The sequence below is a fragment of the Spinacia oleracea genome, chromosome 4 (assembly GCF_020520425.1).
Source record: "Spinacia oleracea cultivar Varoflay chromosome 4, BTI_SOV_V1, whole genome shotgun sequence".
Taxonomy (NCBI): Eukaryota; Viridiplantae; Streptophyta; class Magnoliopsida; order Caryophyllales; family Amaranthaceae; genus Spinacia; species Spinacia oleracea.
In genome coordinates this window covers 43,415,842-43,433,278 of record NC_079490.1, presented here as the reverse complement: position 1 = coordinate 43,433,278, position 17,437 = coordinate 43,415,842, and positions in this window count along the sequence as shown.

Here is a 17,437-nt window from a genome sequence, read left to right as displayed (position 1 = left end):
GAACATTTTTTTTTTTTTTTTGGGTTTGCATAACAATAAAACTCAACACATAATCCAAATTTCAACAATAACTTGGGGCGATATCAATTTAAAATGGAAAAAAATGAGTTTTTCATCGTTGAAGGAGATTTACTTTATTACAATAATTGTCACTGAACAGATAGCACACAAAGACACTAATACAAAAAAAGGAACACCATTCTTAACAGTTATGGGGCATTATATTATTATATACATACGAGGGAATTAATTAAGCCTCTAAGTCTAAGAAACATGCAACTATAATTCTGTACAAGTGTAGTATAAAAATATATTACTAGAAGTATATATCTTATGAAAAGTACCAAAAAAATAATTGAAGTAAAAAAAACATTACTAATTTTTTTTTTTTTTTGTAAAAGGAAAATCAGATGATCTACGAATGACAAGTAAAAAACAAAAGGAACAAAAATAAACATGAAGAAAGAAGGGGTTAAAAAATCATATTTAACATCCTTTTAGGAGGATTCGAACCCAGACAAATATGTAAAGTAGTGTTCAAGCAACCATTATACTACAAATATATTTCATTGTAATTAATGTAAGTTAATTATACATAACTTGATTATTTCAAGTGCAATAAATTACCCCAATTTCAATTTTACAGTTTTTTTCCAAAAATAATGGGGGTCCCTTTGGACCCCTCCGGGTATAAATAGGTCCGCCCTTGCTTGAGAAGACCATTGTTAATAATCTATAAGGCGAAAATAAATATGGTTTTGTTAATGGAGATTGTGTTGAACCAAAAGATGAAACTGGTGCTGAATTTGCTGCTTGGAAGGCTAATAATTCTACAATTTGCTCTTGGATTTTTAATTATGTCGATGAGTCTATTCAAGCTAGTGTTGTATCTCATAAATAGCTCGAGATATGTGGGAAGATATAAAGGAATACTAATGTGTTTCCAATGGTCCTCGTCTGAATCAATTAAAGTCACAGTATCGATCATTCTCTTCGTCAAAAAGACTTGTCTGTTGTGTCATATTACAACAAATTTGTGCCATTGTGGAACAAATTGTATGGCAAGGAAGATGTGATATGTGGTTTCACGTGTGCGGCTGCTACTACACTTCATGCTCGTGTGGAGAGAGAAGACTCGTGATTTGTGTTAAGGCTTGATGATGAGCAGTACAAAGCCCTTTGTACCCATGTTCTAAGTATGGACCTTTTTCCTACTTTGAACAAAGCTTTCTCTTTGGCGACTCAAGAAGAACGGTAGAAGAAAATTATTCGTGATCGTACCGTTAGGTTATGACAAATATAAAACATATATTTCATGCGGAAAAACCATAAAGCCAGGAATCCAAATTAATTGCCACATAGTCAATTAGCATAATTTAGGATACATACATGTGACGCGTACCTTCCCTAGTTGCTCCCGAACCGAACAAGAACAAGTTTAGGACTCCAAGTGTCGTCCCTCCGTAGATAGTCCACAGCACGTTCGGATCCGCCTTAGATTCAATTAACTAGAATATAGTCTAAGGTTTTAATGTTATTCGTACTTAATTATTTGGCAAATTATTAATCTTAGTTTAATCGTAAAACTATATGAATACTTGAGAATATGATATATTAATTGTGATTATTCATCACCTATTTATAGGGTGGAATTATCGGACTTAGAAATCCACTAGGATTCAGTTTACTAATTCAATTAGAATTATACTTAAACTAATCCTTTGTTTAGTGTTTAATTAACCGACTAACTCTAGTGGATTTAGGAAAACAATCTAACCGGACAAATCCTAAGCGACTAAGGATTCGAGGCTTGCACGAACACAACCCCCCACACACACACACACAAGATTCTGGAATTTATTTCCGATTCCGGCAATATTTCCGTTTCCGGTAATATTTCCGATTCCGGCAATATTTCCATTTCCGATAATATTTTCCGATACGTACCATGTTTCCGTTTCCGGCAACATCTACGACTTGGATAATATTTATATTTCCTATACGATCCATATTTCCGTTTCCGGCAATATCATCATTTCCGAAGTATTCATAATTTGCCTTTTGACAATTTCAGCTCCCACTGGAACCGAGATCCGTCGATTCCGAATATCCATAAATGGAGTATTTAATTCACTTAAATACTTGATCCATTCACGTACTACTTTTGTGACCCTACGGGTTCAGTCAAGAGTAAGCTGTGGATTAATATTATTAATTCCACTTGAACTGAAGCGGCCTCTAGCTAGGCATACAGTTCACTTGATCTCACTGAATTATTAACTTGCATAATTAATTAATACTGAACCGCATTTATTAGACTTAGAATTTAATGCATACTTGACCCAAGGGCATTATTTCCTTCACGTATGTGATGCATGATAAAACGGTTTGCGGTCTGATCCGCAACAAATTCAGTCACACCTCCTGCTCATAATACAACTCCTGCTAGTACTCATACCACCTCACCAATGTGCACTCATTGTGGTAAATATGGCCATGATTATGAGCCATTGCTATCAACGCGCTGGATTTCCTCCTCATATGAGTGGAGGAAGAGGGGGAAGGGGCAGGGATGGTCATGGACGAGGGGGAGGTTCTGGTTGTCGTGGCTACTCTTCATCTGTACCACCTACTGCCAATGCAACACTACAGATTGGCGGCGGCAGCATCACAGATCTAGCAGCGTGCAATCACTTAAGCACAAGCTCGAAATCAGGCTTCTCCGGTGACCAAATGCAACGCATAATCAACCTCCTTGAAAGTGCTTAATCCAACGACAAACTATTTGATGAGAATAATGGGTGTACTTGGCTTCTTGATAGGGGTGCGTCTAACCACATGACAGGAACTGCACACATTATTTTTGATGCATCTGACTTGCCCTATATTCCTATCAGCGTTCCTGATGGCGTGCAGACAACAGCTACTTTCCAAGGAAGTGTGAGATTGGGAAACGGATTTAGTACTTCAGAATGTTTTATATGTTCCTAATCTTAAATGCAATTTCCGTTAAACAGCTTATTCTTGAATCACATTGTTTTGTAACATTTACTGATCGTCTTTATTGTTAGGTTATGATACATATAAAGCATATATATTTCATGCGGAAAAACCATAAAGCCAGGAATCCAAATTAATTACCACATAACAATTAGCATAATTTAGGATTCATAAATTTGTATCGTGCCCTCCCTAGCTGCTCCCGAAACGAACAAGAACAAGTTTAGGACTTCAAGTGTAGTCCCTCCGTAGATAGTCCACAGCACGTTCGGATCCGCCTTAGATATAATTAAGTAGAATTCAACCTAAGGTTTTAAGCTATTTGAATATAATTTGTGGCAAATTATTATTTTAGTTTTAACCTTAAAACTTATATGAATACTTGAATTGGGTGATTACAATTGTGAATGCCATCACCTATTTATAGGGTTGGAATAATGAAATTAGAAGCCCACTAGGTTTCAATTAATCTAATCCTATTAGAATTAGACATTAATTAAAACTAATAAGTTAATGTTTAATTCAACAACTAACTCTAGTGACTTTGGAAATTAATCTTTAATCTAATCCTAATCGCTTAAGGATTCGATGCATGCAAGAACTCAACGCACACACGCACGCACAGCCCACGAGGGTCGCTGGCCATGCACGCGCGCGGAGTGCTCGGCCCAGCAGTCTGCTCGCAGCCCACGAAGGAGCTCGCGCTCTGCTGGCCTCGCTGGGACTGACCTTGGCTGGGCCTTGCGATTGCTGGCGGGCTGCCTTGCTGCCCTTTGCGCGCATGGGCTTGCTAGGCGCAGGCCTGGCTTCGTGTTGGGCCTTGCGTCTAGCAAGCTCGTCCGATGTTTATTTCGAACTACGCGCTTCCGATTAATTTTCCGATTCCGGAATTCATTTCCGATTCGAACAATATTTAATATTACCGATTCCGGAATTAATTTCCGTTTCGAAAAAATATTTAATATTTTCGATTCCGGAAATATTTTCCGATTCCAATAATATTTCCGATTCCGACAATATTTCCGTTTCCGGCAATATTTCCGATTCCGGCAATATTTCCATTTCCGATAATATTTTCCGATACGTACCATGTTTCCGTTTCCGGCAAAATCTACGACTTGGATAATATTTATATTTCCGATACGATCCATATTTCCGTTTATGGCAATATCATCGTTTCCGGAGTATTCATAATTTGCCTTTTGACGATTTCAGCTCCCACTGGAACCGAGATCCGTCGATTCCGAATATCCATAAATGGAGCATTTAATTCACTTAAATACTTGATCCGTTCACGTACTATTTGTGTGACCCTACGGGTTCAGTCAAGAGTAAGCTGTGGATTAATATTATTAATTCCACTTGAACTGAAGCGGCCTCTAGTTGGGCATACAGTTCACTTGATCTCACTGAATTATTAACTTGTATAATTAATTAATATTGAACCGCATTTGTTAGACTTACCATTAAATGCATACTTGGACCAAGGGCATTATTTCCTTCAGTCTCCCACTTGTCCTTAGGGACAAGTGTGCATTTCCTAATTCCTTTGTCACTCGATGCTTGCTCTTGAACATAAGGTAAGAGTTTTCATCCTTATTATGTCCAGAGGTGTTTCTCGGTTTCAAAGTTCAACTGATCAAATAAGCAGATAATCATAGCCTATGATTCATCTGAGCACGGCCATGCATTTTACAGTTTCTAGCTCTCTGAGTGGCCTTGTACAACTTTCAGCATCTCATCCCGATTTATGGGAGGACAATCCCAATCTTGCGATCTTGAGATTAGACTTTGTTTGATAGGTGATTACCCGAGCGTTGCCGTTATAGCCTCCTTTTACGGTGCGACGGTTAACAACGTCAAAATAACCAGTTTTCAAACAAGTAATCTCAAATCACTCAAGTATTGAGGATTAGTGCCTAATAATTTTAATGAAATTTACTTATGACAGATTTTCATCTCTTACAGTAAAGTTTCATAGGTCTGTCCGATACTAGTCTTCCCAAAGTAAGTATCTATGCAAATGATTGTGACATTGCCATGTCCACATAGTTCAAGAAACAGAACTACTAGTCATCTTGCATTCTAGTCGTCTAGCGTTTTCTATGCGTCCATCTTTATAGAAAACTCCGACCAGGGACCATTTTCAACTTTTGTTATTCAAGTTCACTTGATAGACATTTCTTAGTCACAGGACTGGTCCTGACAGTCTATCTTGAATATATCGTCAAATTGAAGGGACTCATCATTTAATAAACCATAAATTAAATGGAAAAATGAATTCTATTCATTTATATGAATGGTTAACCAATAACGTTTTACAAAGTATTAAACTCTAAAACTTAAAAACATTAAATAAGGACATCAAAGCCATTCTCCAATATGCTTGATTACCATAGCTGCAGTGTGCGAGTTGTGCTTCGCTTGCGGCAGAAGTTTAGTTAATGGATCTGAGATATTGTCGTCAGTTCCAATCTTGCTTATCTCGACTTCTTTTCTTTCAAAGAAATCTCGTAGAAGGTGAAATCTACGAAGTACATGCTTGACTCTCTGGTGGTGTTTAGGCTCCTTTGCCTGTGCAATAACTCCGTTATTATCACAATATAGAGGTATTGGTCCTTTAATGGAGGGGACTACACCAAGTTCACCTATGAACTTCCTTAGCCAAATAGCTTCCTTTGCTGCTTCATGTGCAGCAATGTACTCCGCTTCAGTTGTAGAATCCGCAATGGTGCTTTGTTTAGCACTTTTCCAACTTACTTCACCTCCGTTGAGGCAGAAGACAAACCCAGACTGTGATCTGAAATCATCCTTGTCGGTTTGGAAACTTGCGTCCATATAGCCTTTAATAATTAATTCATCATCTCCACCATAGACCAGGAAATAATCTTTGTGCCTTTTCAGGTACTTCAGAATATTCTTGGCAGCAGTCCAATGTGCCTCTCCTGGGTCTGACTGGTATCTGCTCGTAGCACTGAGTGCGTACGCAACATCCGGGCGTGTACATATCATAGCATACATTATTGAACCAATCAATGATGCATATGTAATCCCATTCATTCGTCTACGCTCATCTAGTGTTTTTGGGCACTGAGTCTTGCTTAGAGTCATTCCATGAGACATGGGTAGGTAGCCTCGTTTGGAGTCTGCCATATTGAACCTTTCAAGAACCTTATTGATATAAGTGCTTTGACTAAGTTCAATCATCTTTTTAGATCTATCTCTGTAAATCTTGATGCCCAGTATGTATTGTGATTCTCCTAGATCCTTCATCGAAAAACATTTCCTAAGCCAAATCTTGACAGAGTTCAACATAGGAATGTCATTTCCGATAAGTAATATGTCGTCGACATATAATACTAGAAAAGCAATTTTGCTCCCACTCACCTTCTTGTATACACAAGATTCGTCTGCGTTTTGGATGAAGCCAAAGTCACTGACTGCTTCATCAAAACGTATATTCCAGCTCCTAGATGCTTGCTTTAATCCGTAAATGGATTTCTTAAGCTTACATACCTTTTTATAATTCTTTGGATCCTCAAAACCCTCAAGCTGTGTCATAAACACAGTTTCTGTTAAAACATCGTTTAAGAAAGCGGTTTTGACATCCATCTGCCCTCTTTCGTAATCGTAATATGCAATGATTGTTAAAATTATCCGAATAGACTTTACCATTGCAACTGGTGAAAAGGTTTCATCGTAATCCACACCGTGGACTTGCCCTTAACCTTTCCCATCCTTGTCCTTTTCAGTTTGAAAACCCATTTGCTTCCTATGGCTTGGTAGCCATCTGGCAAATCGACCAAATCTCAAACTTGGTTTTCAGACATGGAGTTTAATTCAGATTGCATGTCTTCTTGCCATTGCTTGGAGCCAGGGCTCGTCATAGCTTGTTTGTAAGTCGCAGGTTCATCACTTTTAAGTAATAGAACTTCATGGCTCTCGTTCGTCAAAATACCTAAGTACCTTTCCGGTTGAGACCTATATCTCTGCGATCTACGCGGGGTTACATTTCTAGATGGTTATTGATTCTCACCAGATACTTCTAAAGATCTCTAAGTTTCAACCTGAATGTCATCTTTAGTATTTTGTTGTTCGACTCGAATATCTTCGAGGTCTACTTTTCTCCCACTTGTCATTTTGGAAATGTGATCTCTTTCCAAAAAGATACCATCTCGAGCAACAAACACCTTATTCTCAGATGTATTGTAGAAGTAATACCCCTTTGTTTCCTGTAGATATCCCACAAGGATACATTTGTCAGATTTTGGTTGAAGTTTGTCTGAAATTAATCGTTTGACGTATACTTCACAACCCCAAATCTTAAGATAAGACACATTTGGAGGCTTTCCAAACCATAACTCATATGGAGTCTTTTCGACAGCTTTAGACGGAGCTCTATTTATTGTGAGTGCAGCTGTGTTTAGTGCATGTCCCCAAAATTCTATTGGAAGTTCGGCCTGACCCATCATTGATCTAACCATGTCTAGAAAGGTTCTATTCCTCCGTTCTGACACACCGTACCATTGAGGTGTTCCGGGAGGAGTCAATTTTGATAGAATTCCAAATTCTTTCAGATGGTAATCAAATTCATAGCTCAGATATTCACCGCCTCTATCAGACCGCAGTGCCTTAATCTTCTTGCCTAACTGATTCTCTACTTCACTCTGAAATTCCTTGAATTTGTCAAAGGATTCAGACTTATTCTTCATTAGGTAGACATAACCATATCTACTGAAGTCATCAGTGAAAGTGATAAAGTAGCTGAAACCACCTCTAGCATTTGTACTCATTTTTCCAAGTAAACATGATTCGCATTTACCATAATCCTTTAAGTCAAATGGTTCTAGAATTCCTTCCTTTTGAAGTCTTTCTATGCGCTTCATGTTAATATGGCCTAATCTACAATGCCACAGATAGGTGAGATCTGAATCATTCTTTTTGGCCTTTTTGGTATTTATGTTATAAACTTGTTTGTCGTGATCTAATAAATAAAGTCCATTGACTAATCTAGCAGATCCATAAAACATCTCTCTAAAATAAAACGAGCAACTATTGTCTTTTATTAAAAAGGAAAATCCCTTAGCATCTAAGCAAGAAACAGAAATGATGTTTTTAGTAAGACTTGGAACATGGAAACAATCTTCCAGTTCCAAAACTAGCCCAGAGGGCAACGACAAATAATAAGTTCCTAAAGCTAATGCAGCAATCCGTGCTCCATTTCCCACTCGTAGGTCGACTTCACCCTTGCTTAACCTTCTAGCTACTTCTTCTTAGTCCCTGCGAATTGGAACATAAGTGTGAGCCACAACTTGTATCTAATACCCAAGAAGTTGAATTAGCAAGTATACAGTCTATAACGAAAATTCCTGAAGATGGAACGACTATTCTGTTCTTCTGATCTTCGTTAAGCTTTAGACATTCTTTCTTGTAATGGCCAATTCCATCACAATAAAGACAGCTTGATGTGGACTTGTCCTGATTTGTCTTCTTTCTTGACTCAGCATTGCCCTTGGACTTTCCACCTTTCTTGAAAAGGTCTCCCTTTAGCCTTGAGTAAATCTTTGGCTTCACAGTCGAGTATTATCTCAGCCTTTTGACCAGGTGAACAAACTCTGCAACTGTTTCTTCTCTTGGTTCACTTAGGTATAGTTGCTTAAAGCGACCAAACCTATTATGCAGTGAATTGAGCAAGATAGATACTGCCATCCTTTCGCTTATTGGTGTTCCTAGCAGACTTAATCGATCAAACAATGAAAGCATATGGTCTACATGGAACCTTAGTGGAACGCCCACCCTTTGTTTAGTGTGAAGGACCTGAACATGTGTTTCTTGGACTTCCATCCTAAAACATCTGTTATGAGAACTAACCTTCAGGCCGGACATTGATTCAATCAACTCATGGACATTTAGGTCCCTGTCCTCCGTGTTTCCACGACTGATATCCCTCAGATTCTTGATGAGCATAAAAAGGTTCGTAAGCTACAAACCTCCTAGCCCATTCATCAGGGATATTGTTCAGCATGAGACTCATAACCTTTTTGAGATCTGCATCCCAGGCGGCATGTCTTTCAGGGGTCATGTCTCTTGCATAGTAGCTTGGCATTGGATTGAACAGTACATACTCAAATCCATTGAGTCTGACTACTTCAACTAGCTTAGCTTCCCATACAAGAAAATTTGTTAGGTTCAGCTTGACCATAAGCTCATAACCCATGATGATGTTTTGATTGTTGTTTGCCATAGTAAAAACTACAATTGAAAAAGAATAAACAAATAAATAACCATTCACAATTTCTCTTAATAAACTTAAATTCTAGCATACATGCATAATTTATCATTTATTAAGCATTTTATTCAAATTATGTGTTCCGGCAGGTGTGAATAAAATGATTCCAAGATCCTTAAATCATTGAAGAATTAAGCACATTATGTATTTAGAATTAATTCTAAAATATTTTAGGTAAGCAAAGCCTTTGCTAATAGTCTAGAACCTACTCTTGGTTCATAGGTACGTCTAAGAACTTATTAGGTAAACCTATCTCATTTGCCACGACATAAAAGGACTCCTTACTTATATCGTTGAGTTTCACCAAAACTAATATGTACTCACAATTATTTGTGTACCTTACCCCTTTAGGATCAATAAGTAACACCTCGCTTAGGCGGAAAACTATTACTAAGATTGATGTAAAGGTTATCCAAGTAAGTGTTATTCTGGCATGACACCTTTTAACTCATTTTTTTTAAACAAGTTTGGAACTTAAGGCTCTTACTATGTTGGTTAGATTTTAAGTGAACTAAAATCCTTAATCATGCAACATAATCAAGCCACAATCTCATGCATAATTAAGACATATTTAAAGCAATAAATAACTTAAAGCATGCATAAGATATAATTGTGATCTAGTATGGCCCGACTTCATCTTGAAGCTTCAACTTCAAACTCCGTCTTGAAAATAGATTGGAAACTCCGTCTTGAATTTCACCATGGGAGGGGCCATTTTCTTCAAATAGGATAAACTATAATTGAAACTAATTACAACTATTTGATGGTACGCAGACCATATTTAAATTAAAAACTTTGGTGCATTAGACCAATTTTACATTCAAATTAATGGTACGCAGACCATATTTTCTATCCTATTTGGGCCATACTAGTCACTTTCCATAACCTACAAAACAGTACATTCATAATATTACCATTCATCCATTGATTTATCAATGAATGGCCCACATAGCTGGTTAGTAAAACATATTATGCATCACATAAATATTTGCAGCAATTAATCAAGGCTTCCAATAATCTACAAATTATTCAATCCTTATTAATTCTAATCGAGTTGTTTTAACCTTAAAAGAATGTAGTCCTAATCAAGAGTTTATGACTAAAACACTCCCACTAAAACCAAGAATTTTACATGCTTTACGAATTTTAAACATAAAATTGTATTTCCTAGTCCAACAGGAAACTTACAAAATTAATTAAAATTTAAAGCTCATATAAAATTATTATTTAAATCCTTAAATTTATTTTCAGTTGAATTAATTAATTAATTTAAATTTAATCAAGGTTTTAATTTTAGTAAAATAATTAGTATAAATAAAATTTATAATAATTATATTATTCAAAATTAAATTCCGAGGAAAAATTAAATTACGAATTTTAAATTTAACTAAAATCGTTTTTCAATCGAAAAATCAAAATTAAAATTAAAACGGCCCCTACGTGCTAAGGCAAGGCCTTAGGCCGAAGCCCAAGCCTCGCCCAAGCACAAACCTGTAGCAGCACCATGGGCCGCGTGCACGAAGCAACACCCAAGCCTGCTTGCGTGTGGCCGAGTGATGTGGGCTTTGCTTGCTGCCCTTGTGGCTGCTTGCTTGCTCGCTGACGCTGCCAGCGCTGGGCAGTGGCTTGCGCAGCGCATGCGAGCTCCCTTGCTCGTATGCTGCTGCCTTGCCTTGTGCCTGGCGCTCCGTAGCATCGATGCCCTTCGGTTCTCGACCCCCACACGGCACACACGGCACAACAGCCTTGCTGGCGCGCATGCCTTGTTGCTCGTCGTCTTGTACCGCATGGGCGACGAGCTCCCTTGCTCGTCGTCGCATGCCCGCCCAATGCAACACCCTTACGAGTAACACTTAGCTTCCTTTGCTTCGTGCATGCAACATTGGTGGTCGGTTTTATAAAAATTAATAATTTTTAATACTTTAATTTAATCGACAAATTAATAAACAATATTAATTTCATTAAATTCGGGCAAAAATCGAAAATTTATTATTCAAATTAATTTCCGATTATATTTATTTTCATGGATTCAAATCTTGATCATAAAATTTTAAAACTTTTCAAATTTTATGGTGGTTTTTTAATCATAGGATCCTAATTAAATTGCTAATTAATTATGAAAATCAAATCAAATTCTAAATTATTCGAATTTCAACAAATTAATTACAATTACAAATTAGGTTGTATAATTAACAAGCTTAGCATTAAAATTGTTAAACATATACAGTAGGTCAATCATAGATTCAAGATTAACAAACAAGAATCGCAAATATTTAATTTAACATCTTAAAAATTAAAAAATTTGCGTTCGAAAAACTAAAACCTCCGAAAAGTCATAGTTAGGCTTCGAATTTGGGAATTCTGGGTTCGGAATCAAATCCTAGATTTTAGTCAAAATTTTAAAACGTCGTTTACATGCGAAATTCACTATAAAATTATACGATTCCGACCATTATTGACTAAACTGCCGAAAATTTTGCGAACATATAATTAAATAATCGCACGAATTTGCAATTAATTACAAAAATCGAAATTAATCACCCCTTTAATTCATTGCAAATTTATAAAATTTAACCATGTTAACTATAATTTATTATGGAATTAATTAGAGGCTCGTGATACCACTGTTAGGTTATGATACATATAAAGCATATATATTTCATGCGGAAAAACCATAAAGCCAGGAATCCAAATTAATTGTCACATAACAATTAGCATAATTTAGGATGCATACATTTGTAGCGTGCCCTCCCTAGCTGCTCCCGAACCGAACAAGAACAAGTTTAGGGCTCCAAGTGTAGTCCCTCCGTAGATAGTCCACAGCAGGTTCGGATCCGCCTTAGATTTAATTAACTAGAATTCAACCTAAGGTTTTAAGTTATTCGAATATAATTTGTGGCAAATTATTATTTTAGTTTTAACCTTAAAAATTATATGAATACTTGAATTGGGTGATTATAAATTGTGAATGCCATCACCTATTTATAGGGTTGGAATGATGGAATTAGAAGCCTACTAGGTTTCGATTAATCTAATCCTATTAGAATTAGACATTAATTAAAACTAATAAGTTAATGTTTAATTCAACAACTAACTCTAGTAACTTTAGGAAATTAATCTTTAATCTAATCCTAATCGCTTAAAGGATTCGATGCATGCACGAACTCAACGCACACATGCACGCACAGCCCACGAGGGGCGCTGGCCATGCGCGCGTGCGGAGTTCTCGGCCCATCAGTCTGCTCGCAGCCCACGGAGGAGCTCCCGCTCTGCTGGCCTCGCTGGGCCTGGCCTTGGCTGGGCCTTGCGATTGTTGGCGGGCTGCCTTGCTGCCCTTTGCGCGCATGGGCTTGCTAGGCGCAGGCCTAGCTTCGTGCTGGGCCTTGCGTCTAGCAAGCTCGTCCGATGTTTATTTCATACAACGCGCTTCCGATTAATTTTCCGATTCCGGAATTCATTTCCGATTCGAACAATATTTAATATTACCGATTCCGGAATTAATTTCCGTTTCAAACAAATATTTAATATTTCCGATTCCGGAAATATTTTCTGATTCCAATAATATTTCCGATTCCGACAATATTTCCGTTTCCGGCAATATTTCCGTTTCCGGCAATATTTCCGATTCCGGCAATATTTCCATTTCCGATAATATTTTTCGATACGTACCATGTTTCCGTTTCCGGCAACATCTACGACTTGGATAATATTTATATTTCCGATAGGATCCATATATCCGTTTCCGGCAATATCATCGTTTCCGGAGTATTCATAATTTGCCTTTTGACGATTTCAGCTCCCACTGGAACCGAGATCTGTCGATTCCGAATATCCATAAATGGAGTATTTAATTCACTTAAATACTTTATCCGTTCACGTACTATTTGTGTGACCCTACGAGTTCAGTCAAGAGTAAGCTGTGGATTAATATTATTAATTCCACTTGAACTGAAGCGGCCTCTAGCTAGGCATACAGTTCACTTGATCTCACTGAATTATTAACTTGCATAATTAATTAATACTGAACCGCATTTATTAGACTTAGCATTGAATGCATACTTGGACCAAGGGCATTATTTCCTTCATTTATATTGTACAGGACCGCATAACAAGGACATTGATTGGCTTCGGTGAGCTAAGGAATGGGGTGGATGTCTTTCGAAAATAGAGCAACCAATCTCGTCTCATGCTACTACGACATACTCGAATGTCCCTTTGCATTGTCGCCTGGATCACCCTTCGAATCAATATTTATCTTATGTTAGTAGTGCTAGTAAGAATAGCAAAATAAAGAAAGAGTTAGATTCTTGTGATGTGTGTTTTCATGCGAAACAAACTCGCACCATTTTTATTTTAAGTGAGAATAAAGAAGATGATTTATTTAGTCTAATTCATTGTGATCTATGGGGCACTTATACAAAATCGTCTTTGTGTAGTTCTCATTACTTCTTCACAATTGTTGATGATCATTAACGTGCAGTTTGGGTATATTTAATTGACAAGAAAAGTGAAGTTCCAGGTTGTTTGCGTAACTTTCGGGTTATGGTTAAAAGCCAATATGACAAGGTTTCAAAAATCATACGAACTGATAATGGCACGGAATTCACTACTACACATTTGTTACAGTTTTATCGGAAAGTGGGTGTTCTATTCCAGTCTTCATGTGTAGGGACTCCGCAACAGAATGGGCGAGTTGAACAAAAACATAGGAATATCTTGGAAGTGGCTAGAGCTTTAAGGTTTCAAGCCTCACTCCCTATCTATTTTTGGAACGATTGTTTGAAAACGGCAGTCCACCTGATCAATAAGACTCCGACTAAGCTGCTAAATGGAAAATCACCATACGAAATATTTTTTTGGTACGCTCCAAACTTGGAGTTATTAAGGGTGTTTGGATGTTTATGCTATGCTCACAATAAACCACGAAACAAAGACAAGTTCTCTCCTCATGGTAGAAAGTTTGTGTTTTTAGGGTATCCCTTTGGTAAGAAATTAAGGATAGAAAATATATGATTTGGAGACAAGGGTGTTTTTCATATAAAGGGATGTTCGATTTATTGAAGATGTGTTCCCTTTTTCTACAGAACCACAACCTGAGTCCCACAAGATTTGTCAACAGAATATGCAGATTTGGAATTTGGTGTGTTTGATAAATCAGTAGATTCTTCTCCTGCTATTTTTCTCCTTGTAGCCGCACCTCCATATGCGTATAAAGACAGGCACCTTGGAGCACACAATTTCTCGTACCCCCTTAGTCTACGCACGTAGGCCGCGCAAAACTAAGCATGTTGCCAGCACAAATGGGACTACACATCAGCCAGTACTACACCTACACACACCGTCAGAGTGTGTGAATATGAGACAGAACAGGCAGGAGCACATTAAAGGTGAAGCCTTTTTGACATTAAAAGGCCTAATCTTTGAGATTCAAGACTCCTAAGTTCAATATTCAAGTTCAATATTCAAGATCCAACGTCCAAAGTTCAATTTCAATAATCAAAATCTAAGACACTTTTGGATGAGCAACTTATCCTAAAGTCAAGATTTTTAGAATTGAATCCGTGTCGGACGCACTTATTATTAAGTAGTCGTTTGGCGTTCGGATCTCAAATACAATAATACAATTTCAATACCGCATTTCAATTTCGCACCTTTCAATAACGCATTTCAATATCGCACCTTTCAATATCGCATTTCAATATCGCACCTTTCAATAACGCATTTCAATATCGCATCTTTATTATTGCCATTTCAATTCCGCATCCTTTACTCATCTCATTTTGAGATGATATGGTTTTGTACGCACTTTCAATAATTCATTTACTTATTGTGATGTTGCTTTACTTGTTTATTGCTTTCATCACCTCACATGCTAAATCCAACAAAATGCAAAGTTACATCACGCTTAACAAAGATAATTTCTTGGACAAACCGGCCTTAGGTTCCTTCAAATTAACTTTAAAGCAAAGTGGTCACAATACAAGTAGAAATTCTATGTTCTAAATTCAAAGTTCAAACTCACATAGTGTCATGACTAGGGTTATTCGAAAATTCTTCTTGTCATGTGCTCGAATACAATTTTTAAAGCTCGCTGAATAAGCACTTCGTTCCCTTACCCGGATCTCACCCATCCGTTTCTAAGATTCAATGCCTTATCCACTAAAGAGTCAACTTTGGTCTTTCCAAACGGGACCCTTAAAATTGTTTGGTGGCGACTCCTTCGAAATCCAAAAACATACAAAGTCCATAGGGGAAATACAAAAAAGAAAAGTACGAAAAAACCCCCTACAATTTGCATGAACTCTTTCTTTTACACTCAACTACGTATTTTGTGGGCTCACTCTCCAACACCTTAACTGCATGATTTTTAGCTATGGTATAAGCTTTGAGTATGTCTTTCAATTGCGCCAACGAATCAAACTCTTGCCCAATAGCAAATTCACCATCAAAAGAGTCGTTGTTGGACCAAGTCCTCCAAGAATCAAGCAAAATCGGATCCAAATCTGTAACATTGTTGAAAACTTGAGATGGAGCGCTTTATCTTATAGCTTTGTCATTAGCATCTTGTGTATCTTCATCTTCATCAACATCACTATCCACCCCAACCCCTTCATCTCCAAAAAAATCAACACATATTTGATCTAGAGAATCGAAAACTATCATAGATGGACCACCATTTGTAGCTTCTACATGTGGTGTTTGAGTTGGAGAAGTGAGCTCTGAAATGTGTGCACTAGCATATTGTTCATCAGTAAGCATTCTTGTGAATGAAACCGTTACCCCACTTTGATTTGTCAAGGGCAAGTAGGGAAATTTACTCACCCATGAATCATTTCATGAAAGGATTCCAAGTGAGTTTGAGTTTCGGGTTGCTTTGGAAGTTGCTCGATGAACAATTGCATTGTGGTTGATTGTGTTTGAGACATAGCAATCAACATTGCTTTTAAGGAATTGTCATCATCCAATGGAATGGCTTCATATAAACCGGACATCATTGGATACCTCATTAGTAGCTTCAACTCTACATATCTCGAGTCACATCTCATAAGATCATAAACGTTACTCAAAACCTCATCATAACTCATTTGAGAAATGACAAACCCAAATTTTTGCTCTCCTCCTTTATATGTAACATCACCGCTACTTTGCAAAATTTCCCTTCCCCAATGACAATAAATAGGATAGTTTGGCTACTCCATATTCTAAACAAAAAACATATAATCAACACGCAAAATAGACTAGTAACTAGCTTTTGGGCCCATGCGATGCCTCGGGTTACTACATTAACAACATTTACATTTACTTATATATATTTTTTTGCAATGATAACATGAAACATGTAATACCTTAGTGGTAAAAACTTTATTGTATAACATATGTTTTAAAATGTATATGAACGCCTTTTAATATATAGTATAGATATTACACAAAATTAAATAATATTACACTAGTAATTGACCATATTCTAGTCCCTTATAATTCAATTTGTTTATCATACTACCATCAAAAATTCAATTATAAATTTCATGGATAATTTTAAAATAATATGATTAATAACATCACTATCTCAATTAGAGATTAGACATACATTAACAATAAAAAAAATTGCAATTCATGGTAATCATCATCATAACCCCATCAAACAAACCTAAGCATAATCTTCATAATAACATCATCAAACAAACATAAACATAGGAGCGATTTTTACTGAATTAATAATTAACTTCGAATATATTAATTCAAAAAAATTAGGGCTTACCTAAGGTAGAAGCACTGACACGGAGGAGCGACGACGGAAGGGTGAGGAAGAAGCTCGCCGGCCGGCCAAAGGGTGAGGAAGAAGCACCGAAACGGAGGAGCGGCGGCGGAAGGTGTGAGGAAGAAGCTCGACGACCGGTGGTGGGTGAGGAAGAAGCTCGACGGCCGGTGGTTGGTGAGGAAGAAGCTCGACGGCCGGAAAAACGGGGAGTCGACCGGTGGTTTGCGGGCCGCGGAGAGGCAGGAAACAGGAAAGACGGAGAGGAAGAAACAAAGTGGGGCTTTTTTTTTTTTTTTTTTGATTTTGATATTTTGAATTTGCTCCCTGTAAGTTTTGTTTTACGTTGAGGGATAAACCGCCATCTCAAAGGGCAGTTCATTAAAGATCAA